The sequence below is a fragment of the Arachis hypogaea genome, chromosome 17, assembly GCF_003086295.3.
Source record: "Arachis hypogaea cultivar Tifrunner chromosome 17, arahy.Tifrunner.gnm2.J5K5, whole genome shotgun sequence".
NCBI lineage: Eukaryota > Viridiplantae > Streptophyta > Magnoliopsida > Fabales > Fabaceae > Arachis > Arachis hypogaea.
This window is the reverse complement of record NC_092052.1, coordinates 117,420,422-117,431,222: the sequence shown is the minus strand read 5'-3', so window position 1 is coordinate 117,431,222 and position 10,801 is coordinate 117,420,422.

Here is a 10,801-nt window from a genome sequence, read left to right as displayed (position 1 = left end):
TGCATGTGATGGCAATTAAATGCAAGATGTTTATTGGCATGCTGGCAAAGGCATGAGTAGCATAGATCAAGCATTAAATGTCCAATTTGATTATCTAGTGTTTCAAACTAACAACCTGTTTGTATTGACACTTATTTTTAATGAATTATATATAAAAAGGGGTTTTCTGAAAAATAGGCATTAGAGTAAATGAATAAAATAATTAAATATGCACAATATCATACGGATTTTTTCACAAACACATAGCATGCATGGTGAATATGTTATTGAAAGTATTAAATTGAACATGCAAGCAACCCTTTAAGAAGTAATATTAATTGTCAAACAATTCCACAATAATTCACAAGCAAAATATAAGGGAAAATAATCACCCAATTAAATTTCTAACACCAATTAAAGGAATAAAAAGAAAAGAAAAGAAAGAAAAAGAAAATATAGATAATGAAAGAAAAAGAAGAAGAAAACATAAATAAAAAATAATAAAGGAAAAGTAAAAAGTAAAGAAAGAAAGAATAAGAACCTTTGATAATGTATGTGAAAAATAAGGAAGGGGGAAAGTAAAAAGTGAGAAAGAATAAAGAAGGAAGAAGAGAGAAGAAAGAAATAAGAAGGAAAAGAAAAGATTTAGATTTGGGAAGAAAAGATAAGATAATTGGCGCTGATCTGGATAAGCTGTGCGCCACATGTGACGCGGACGCGTGGGTCACGCGATCGCGTGGCGTGTGATAAGTTCAGGTGACGCAGATGCGTGGGTCACGCGGTCGTGTGACTTGATTTGTGCTAGTGGCGCGAGAGCAGCCTCGCATTCGCGCGACTCTCTGTTTCAAACTCATTTTGCCAAAATTTAGGGTAACGCGTTCGCGTGGGTGACGTGATCGCGTGAATAGCCATTTTTTGAAGAACGACGCAGACGCGTGAGGCACGCGGTCGCGTGATAGGGCTGGTGCTTCCAGTATCATTCCAGCCCCACTCCATCATAACTTGCTGCCATACACCTCTTTTACGTCGATTTTGCGGGGCCACGCGTTCGCGTGGGTGACGCGGACGCGTGGGAGGCTCTTTTTCAGAATGACGCGGACGCGTCATTGACACGGTCTCGTGGGCATGGTTGTGCTTAAGGCACGCCTCCAGCCACGCTTTCGCGTGACTTTCTGTTCAATTTTATTTTCTTCCCAACGCAACTATGACGCGGATGCGTCAGCGACGCTTATGCGTTGTGTGCGTTTTTTTATGCAGAATGCAAATGCAAATGCAGGCTATATGCAGCTATATGCAGAGATTATGAGAAGAGTCATTAACAAAAATGAAAATAGAATAAAGTAAAATAAAACTAAGACTAAAACTGAACGATCATACCATGGTGGGTTGTCTCCCACCTAGCATTTTTAGTTAGAGTCCTTAAGTTGGACATTTGGTGAGCTCCTTGTCATGGAGGCTTGTGCTTGAACTCATCTAGGAATCTCCACCAATGTTTGTAATTCCAATGGCCTCCGGGATCCCAAATTAGGCGTAAAGAGCCTTCAAGCAAGTTAAAGCAAGTGACAAGGCCCCAAGAGTGTTGATTGCTAGACTGAATTTCGGGGTCCCAGACCTTGCCTTTGCACCCGTCTTCTTGTTGACCATCTTTGTTCCAACCGGGTGATAAGCAATCCGAATTCTCACTAAGGCATCCAAACAGCTTCCTAGACCCATACAATTTAATATTCTTCCAACCATGATACTTCAGCCGTGAGCTTCCTACCACAATGAACCTAGGATTGTGTTGCCAACCACTAACCATCTCCCTCTTACTCTTAAAGCCGCAAAGAGCTCTAAGATGCCCATCCGTCTCAAGCAAAACATATTCAAGTGAGCTAATTAAGCTTAGATATGAGAGATTTACCCACTTGAATGAAGGGATGGATGGCGATGGCTTTGGGTGAGAGGTCTCCAACAACTTTGGTAGGGTGATTTCCAGCTCCATTCCCTTGGGCTCTTCTTTGACAACTTCTACCTCCTTGCAAGCTTCTTCAATATCAACCTCTTCCTCTTGGTAGCTTTCTTCTAATTCGATCTCTTCTTCGTTGTTCACCAAGGACAGGGGAGGTTGTGCTTCTTCTTCTTTAATCTCCATGTCAAGTCCAATGGGAGAGGATTCAATTGTAGATAAGAATTCATCAATGATTGAATCCATCTCTTGATCATCCCCTTCAAAGTCTTCAACCATGATATACTTTGGAGGTTGTACACCTTCTTCAATATCAATTTCAAATGTCTTAGAAGGAGGCTCTAGGACTTGACTTTCCCGTGGAGGTTCAACATTTCCTAAGTCTTCAACCACTTCTTCCTCTTCAATAATTACGACTTCCTCCAGTTGTTCTAGTACAAAATCAAACTCCTCCTTGATGTCTTCCATAGAGGATGGTGGTGCACCAGAGCTTGAGGGCTGAGTATTCGAGGTAGAAGATTGGTCCATGCGGGATATAAGAGCTTGAAGAGTAGAGGTGAGACTAGTGATAGAGGCAAGTGTGGTATGAAGCTCTGTTTGCCCTTGGTGAATAACACCAAGGGTGTTGTCATCCAGTGGAGGTTGGGGTGGATAAGGGTTAGGGTCATATGGAGGTGAATGGTGTAAAGGAGCTTGTGAGTTTGGTGGTTCAAAGTTATGTTGTGGAGGTGGTTCATAAGCATATGATGGGACTTGTTGGTAACTACAAGGGAGTCCACCATATCTATCATCTTGATACGCACCTCGGAATGGCTCTTGACCATAGTAATTTGGTGGGTGTTGGTTGTCACGAAAGGGTCCACCATAACCATTGTCTCGACATGCATTGTGGAATGGTCGTCGTCCATGGTACTTTGGAAGGTGTTGTTGCCTAAAGGGTTGATCAGGTCCTCGTGGCTGCGTCCATCTCTAATTGTTTTGACCTTGATGCATGTTCCTGTTATAGCTTCCATTTCTTTCAATAATATTAGAACCAAATTCAAAGCGACGGGGGTGAGAACTCATAGTAACTAATGAAAATTAAAAACGAAAATAAAAACAATTAAACAGGTAAAAGAAAATATTTACAATAACCAATAATAAGGCACACAGTTGTAATTCCCCGGCAATGACGCCATTTTGACGAACGGATTTTTGCTGGTAAAGAAATTTTATAAAAATATAATCGCGTTGTAAGTATAGTTTCTAAACCAACAGAAAATCCTTTCGTACAAAAATTTGGTTGTCACAAGTAACAAAACCTAATAAAATTTATAACCAAAGTATTTAAACCTCGGGTTGTCTTCTCAAGGAATTGCAGGGAGGTATGATTTATTATTGGTTGTGAAAAAAAAGGTGTGATTTTTGGTTTTTTTTTTTTGAAATAGAGAACAAGTAATTTAAGTGGCAAGAGAAATAAATTAATGATTAGAAAAACTCTTGGCGAGGTATGAGAATTGGAAATCCTATCCTAGTTATCCTTATCAGGTGTGATGAGAATTGGATTTTGCTTCCATTTAGTTAACCCTTACTAAATAAAGGAAAGTCAAGTGGACTAATTAATTTGATCCTCAAGTCCTAGTCAACTCCCGTGGAAAGACTAGCTTTAGAGAGATCCAAATTAATCAGCAATTCCCAAATCTCAATCAACTGCTGAGTTTGACCACTCAAGTGTTACCAATTACTTAACCAAAAGCAAAAAGGGAATATATCTTAAATTAAATTGAATGCATTATAAATAGAGTAAAACAATCATAAATCTGAAATACCTCAAATTATATTTAAATAGAATATTCAAATCTAACATGGAAGGATTCATAAGCCAGTTTGGCAACATAAATAATTAAGAAGTAAAAGCATTAGAGTATCTAAAAGTAGAAGAGAAATATAAATTAAAGTTGGGAACATTGAACCTGGAATGAAGAAAATGAAGGAATCCTAATCCTAAATCCTAAGAGAGAGGAGAGAGCCTCTCTCTCTCTAAAACTACATCTAAAACCTAAAATTGTGAATTATGAATGTTGTTTTGTGATTGTTGAATGAATGGATGGATTCTCCCACTTTATAGCCTCTAATCTGTGTTTTCTGGGCCGAAAACTGGGTCAAAAATAGCCTAGAAATCGCCCTCAGCGATTTCTGGTACGTACAGGTCGCGCAAGTCACGCGGAGGCGTCGTCCACGCGTTAGCGTGGATTGGGTTTTTGCCAGGTCACGTGTCCGCATGATCCACGCGTTCTCATTGCCTGGCTTCGGGGCAGCTATGGCAAATTATATATCTTTGCGAAGCCCCGGATGTTAGCTTTCCAACGCAACTAGAACCGCGTCATTTGGATCTTTGTAGCTCAAGTTATGGTCGATTTAGTACCAAGAGGTCAGGCTGGACAGCTTTAGCAGTTCCTTTAGTTTATTGTCTTCCTTCCACTTTTGCATGCTTCCTTTCCATCCTCTAAGCCATTCCTGCCCTATAATCTCTGAAAACACTTAACACACATATCACGGCATTGAATGGTAATAAGAGGGGACTAAAATTAGCTAAATTAAGACCAAAGAAACATGTTTTCAATCATAGCACAAAATCAGGAAGGAAAATGTAAAACATGCAATTACATGAATAAATGTGAGAATAGTGGATAAAGTTCACTAGATTAAGCACATGATAAACCTTAAAACTGGGGTTTATCACCAACTCCTCCCCCTTTCAATTGATCACATTACTCCCCCTTAATGTGTGCATTTATCCAATGGAAGCAATACCTGTAAACATGCTTAAATAGTTCCAAAAAAATTTTAAATTCTCAGAGCATGGAACTATAAGAAATCGAGCCATAAAAAGGCTTGTACTTGAGAAAATTCTTTTATCAATAAAACTCAAGTTCTGTACTTCTAATAACATACTGTTCATAAAAAATTGTACTTGTAAAATATGAAACAGAGTAGGAAAGAGTACATTCAGAGTACATGTCAAGCTATGATCAAGACTTAAGCTCAAAGTAACATATTCAAAACATCAAAAATTCCTGCCAATAAATCAACAAATCAAGGCAAGCAATAAACCACAGTGTTCATCCATTAAAACAGAGCATAAAAAAAAACATGAAACAAATAATCAAAAGAGCTCCAAGAATTGGCATTCCCAACTCTATTTTTCAATTTTTCGATTCATCTCTTTTTAATTTTCCTCCCCCTTTTGTCATCAAAGAGGGAACCTGCAAAATAGAGAACACAGCATTGCAATGCATAATATTGTTATTAAAACAAAAGCAGAGTATTAAAGTTATTACAGTCATCCAACATAAAATAGTTCAAGAGAAACTAAGTCCAAACAACAACCAACAAAATAGAAATTGTCCAAGTTCATAAACAGCAGTGAGCAAATCATTAGACATCAGAAAGATTAATGTCAGAATCAAGATGATTGTCTTCTCCCTCAGAATGAGCCATGTCCTTCTCCAAGCTTTTAATCAGCAGATTTACCCTTTCATGGCATTTGGTCCAGGCCTTTTCATTTTCATAGGCTTGCTTTTGAGTCTCTTTGTATGATTTGACCATCATACTAGACATGTTGGAGAACTCATTCAGAACATCTTTGATAATTTCAGAAATCCGAGCAGATTCAGGAGGAAGACTATCACTTTCATTATTAGAAAACATTGACATCATTGAACTCTTGCCCCTTTTACCTTTGACAGAATCAGGAACCCCACCTCCTTTAATTGTGAAAACCCTATTCTCAACAGGCTCATTGCTTAAATCCACATTAAAGTACCCAAAGATGCATGTTAAAAACATTCTATATGGTAGATTTGCTTTCTGGTCACTGCAGACATAGTCCCACATATGTCTTTCCATAAGATGCTAGGGTTCCTAGGTTGGGAGGGAAGGGTAATGGCGTAATGTACAATGGGGGAATGAGAGGTTCAGTGCATCTAAACGGCTGCGTTTTGTTAAATTCTCAAAAATTGGCCAGTTCACGGTTCGGTTTGACCGATCGGTTTCTGGCCGATTTGACGGTCCAACAACAATTTTCTAATTTTGTGGTTTTGGCATTGATCTGAATTATGTTAGAGCTAGGATCCCTTAGTTAGACTATTGAACTTTCTGGTTTAGTATTAACTTTGAGTTTTGATTCTGAGTGTTAGAATTCTAGCAATGCCTGTAGCTTTTCCAGGGCCTTTTATATTAACTATGTGGGCACCTTTACCATGCTGAGAACCCCCGATTCTCATTTCATATATATTTCTATTGTTTTTCAGATGCAGGTCGAGAGGCATATCACTAAGGATACTAGAGGCCTTCCGGAAGCAAGGAACTATATTTTGGATTTAGCATTTTGTTTCTACTTGTACATATATGTTCATAGTTGTTCTCCTCTCTGTGTATTTTGTATTTCGTCCCTCCTAGAAGTTGACTTGGAGAAACAGGTGTTTATTCTATAGTTTGAGTTGTATTTTGGGTTTTGTGTGTGTGTGTATGTGTGTGTGTGTGTGTGTGTGTGTGTGTGTGTGTGTACACACACATACTCTGGCCGAAATTAGCTTCCCAGGTTGAGTCTGGAGCTTGATAACTAGTTGGCCTTATCTTCGCAGGTCAAGACTAGTGTTGTTATGTATAACCTTTCAATCATATTTATATATACTCTTCTATTATTCTACTTACGTATATTACTGGTTTCTGAGTATGATGCGATTTTGCTTATGTATTTTCTTCACGGGCTCCTAGTATATCATATTCCTTCCATTATATACGTATGTATTTTGTTTTTTTTGAAGTCGTGATACCTCTCCACCATTGATTTACGACCTAGGCGTAAAGCTCTGTGTGGTAGGGTGTTACACACATAAGATGAGCAATGATCACTGTACTTTAAAAATAATTTTATTTTACGTATCTTATTATAGCAATTCTATAACCCTATAGTGAGAACCAGCGATAACGATATTTTTACTTCCCAACAGGTCTTTTTTTTTTCAGGATATGGACGACAAAGTTCGAAAGAGCTTGTTACTTTTTTGTATACACGGTTACCTTGTATTGTTTTAGATATTATGTTTCCCTCGCCTTTAGTTTTTCATATTTTGTAAGAGGGATATGAATTGTATTATAAAATACTTGTACGTTAATACTATGTATATGTATGTATATGGTTGTAAGTATGGATTTAAGTTTTATTTTAAACGGTCTTTTGAAAAATACGGTTTAAGCTTTAAACATGCTCGTATTTTAGAAATAAATATGTTAAAGAGTCGTGGCGCAGCCGGAAGCGTGACATTCTGATAGTGAGGGTGTTACATCGAATGTGATGAATAATAGCGGATCCTTTGAACAACAACAATGGCGTTCCTACTTATCTTTACGCATTTATTTACTATCCCAACAGTCTTCATTATGCCATCTTAAATGTTCTTAAACAAGAACCCGAAAGTCCTTCATACACTTTAACTATCTACACCAGTTTTAGAAGAAATTGAGATGTTAGGATTACATGCCATAACTATGTATGTAACTTAGATTCAAGTAGTTATGTTTCAGTGGATGGCACTGTGTATTGAGCAAGTCATCAGCATGGTCGTTACGAAGAACACCCATACATCGTATCATTCTCCATACTAAGCCTCACTTTTTGCCAAATATTTATCGTTTCCGATGCTTTGGGACATTCACATTTGCTTTTAGTCCAGGATGGTCTTCTTTGCCTTGCTACAAATACTCAAGACAATGAATCATACACAACATGCATCTGGCAACTAGATGATAATGATAACTCTATTTTCTAGACTAAGTTGTCTGAAAATGGTGGAAGAGGAGCATGTTCCTTATTAGAAAAAATAAAAAAACGTTAACTTTCTTATAAGAGTAGCGAAAGTATTATGGTATAATCCTAAAAAAATCAATAAATTATATCCAATAGTTGTCAACTAAAAATGAATAAACTATATCCAATAGTTGTCAACTAATTAAGCTCTCCATTTTGATTAGCTTGATTTGAGATGTACTTAAAAGAAAAATTGCTTAAATTTTTTTATCACACTGGCATAAACATCATACTTCCAGCAATGCTACGTCTTTGTTGGAAACTACCACATACATATTATACTTGTGTTCCATGAATGAAGGAAAATTTGTAACATGATTTATATAGAGTTTGAAACGCGTGAGTTGCATTGGGAATGAAAAACAGTTTCACCCTGGTTTTATAGGCTTGAGAGAATTGTAAATGTAATTGGAATACTTGAAATACTGTTGTTCTAATAATTTTTACCATTGATATTACGTAAAACATACATAATATTTATTAATTAAAAATAATGATTGAAATAATTATAACAACAGTATTTCAGGTATATGTAAAAAATTTTCTATAAATTTATTTCGTCAAAATAATAATAAAATTTTATATTAAATTATTTATAAAAAATTAGAAATTTCCTAGGTAAATTTTAGATCCAATGTTACAGGGATCCAATATTTCAAGGATCCAATATTACCAAGAAAAGTTAAAAAATATGTTAGTAAAATTAACAAAGACTCTTAGTCTGTGTAACAAATCCTCAACCAGAAACGAATTTCAAAGTTTATGTGTTACTAAATTAGAGTTCAATTTCTTCATGATGTCACAAAAAATAAAGTAATTACATTTTGAAATACCCAAGTCCTAACATATCTAAAGAAATTTAGATTCAGAATATTTAATAAATTACTGTATTAAACAGAATATTGTCACAAATTTTTAAAAATAATTAAAAGATTGAGTTTTTCTTTGTCATGTCAAAAGAAGAAAAAAGTAACATCTATGAAACAGGAAGTAAAAATCTTTTTTTTTCTTTTTATTTGCTAAACAAAAAGAGTCATCATTACTATTGTCTGCATGTTTAGTGATGGATGTGATTGTATTAGCTGGGTAAGTCTCAAAGAATCCTCATTGAGCACCAATTGCATTAAATGGAAAGATATAAAAAGTAGCACCTTTACTTAAAAAGTGGTTAATTTTGACATATTCATTAGTAATACCTATTAGTTGACCAAGCGTGTAAAATTAACACAATTATAATATTCTAACAAATACAAAAATGTAGCAACAATTTAACTACACATGAAAATTTGTGATAGTTTTGTGTATTAAAAAGTCAATATGAAAATTTACTAAATTTGACTAACAAAGAATAACATAAAACCAGCTTGACAAAATATAGTTAAACTACTTTTTGTAACTAATACTCAGAAAATAAAATATATAGGAAAATGATTAAAATATATATTATAGTATATATTTTCTACATAATTTTAATATAAGAAGCTGAAAACACAATATCATATAGAAAAATGAATAAAATATTTATTAAACTGGGTGCATTGTAATAGAAAAATTCTTAACCAAGCAAATATTTAAAATCCATGATTATTTAATGTATTAATGACCATAATTTTTCTAGATAATTTTGTAAGTTTTGATTATTCAGTGTATATGTGTAACAGAAATAACTAATACTATTTAATATACTTATTTAAATAACTTATTTGATCTTTGAAATACAATCATTGAACCTATTTTCCTACAAACTTCTCCATACTAGATGACATGATGAAATTGATTTAATTTTTATTAGGATATCACCAAATAACTAAAATTGATGGACAATAGAAAAAATTTATATATATATATATATATATATATATAAACATTTTTATGTCAAACGTCAAATAATTTAATAGAAACATGTAATTTTTTCAAAATTATTATTTTTTTTTAAAAAAAGAGAAAATTATTTAACTTACGTCATTTATGGTCAATCGAACTCTCAAGAATAAGAAAAGTTGTTATAAACCATTGATAGCAAATGATTCTGTAGAATGTACAAGAATAAAAAATATAAAATAAAAGTAAATAATTAAATTATATTTAAAATTGTTAAATAAATTATCCCATAACATATAATTAATTTCGTTTAGGTTTCAACATATCTTATGTTTAACTATAACTAATATAATTGATAAACAAATTTAGATGAAATCTATGATTTCTATTACTGCTAACAAATATTTTACACTCAAATATCAATATTTAAACGATCATTATTTACATTACTTTAAAATTAATTATTATTTATTTATTAGCTTTTTATAACAAATAAGTTATCACTCTTTTAAATTGTATAAAATTACTGTACGTGTCACTTTTCAATGACATGTTTCTATTATATTTTTCTAATTTCCTATTCAAAGTCATCTCATGTTTCATTTTACCTTGCTATAGTATATTAAACACAAATAATTTATTGCGTGTTTGGTTTAGCTTTTGTAAATGATTAAAATTAAATTTATTTCAATGTGGTTTGTGTTTGCATACTTTGATTTAAAAGTAATTATAATTGATAAAATATTGTTTGAATAATAATGTTCAAAATCACTTTGAACTTTTAGATATGAAATTACGAAAAATATAAAAATTAGATTAAATTTTTATAATATTATTATTTTAACAATTTTTATATTACATACTTTTAAATTATAATATATTAATATTATATAAAATATTATCTTAAATAGATAATATACATATTATAATAAATTATACATAATATTAGATATATATACACGTAATTGTTATATCTAACAATTATAAACTATAATAATAAAAGGCAAACAAGTTTATAAAATTAAACAAAAATAATAATAAGATGAAGTAGAAGTCACAAAAAAGTACTCAAATAGATAAAGAAGGGTAGTTATGAAATAAAAAATGATCATATATGTAAAAAAGACGAAAAAGGTGAAGAAGTGTAGTTAAAAGAATAAAATTTGTAATCAATTCTCAGTCATAAGAATTGAAAGCAAAAG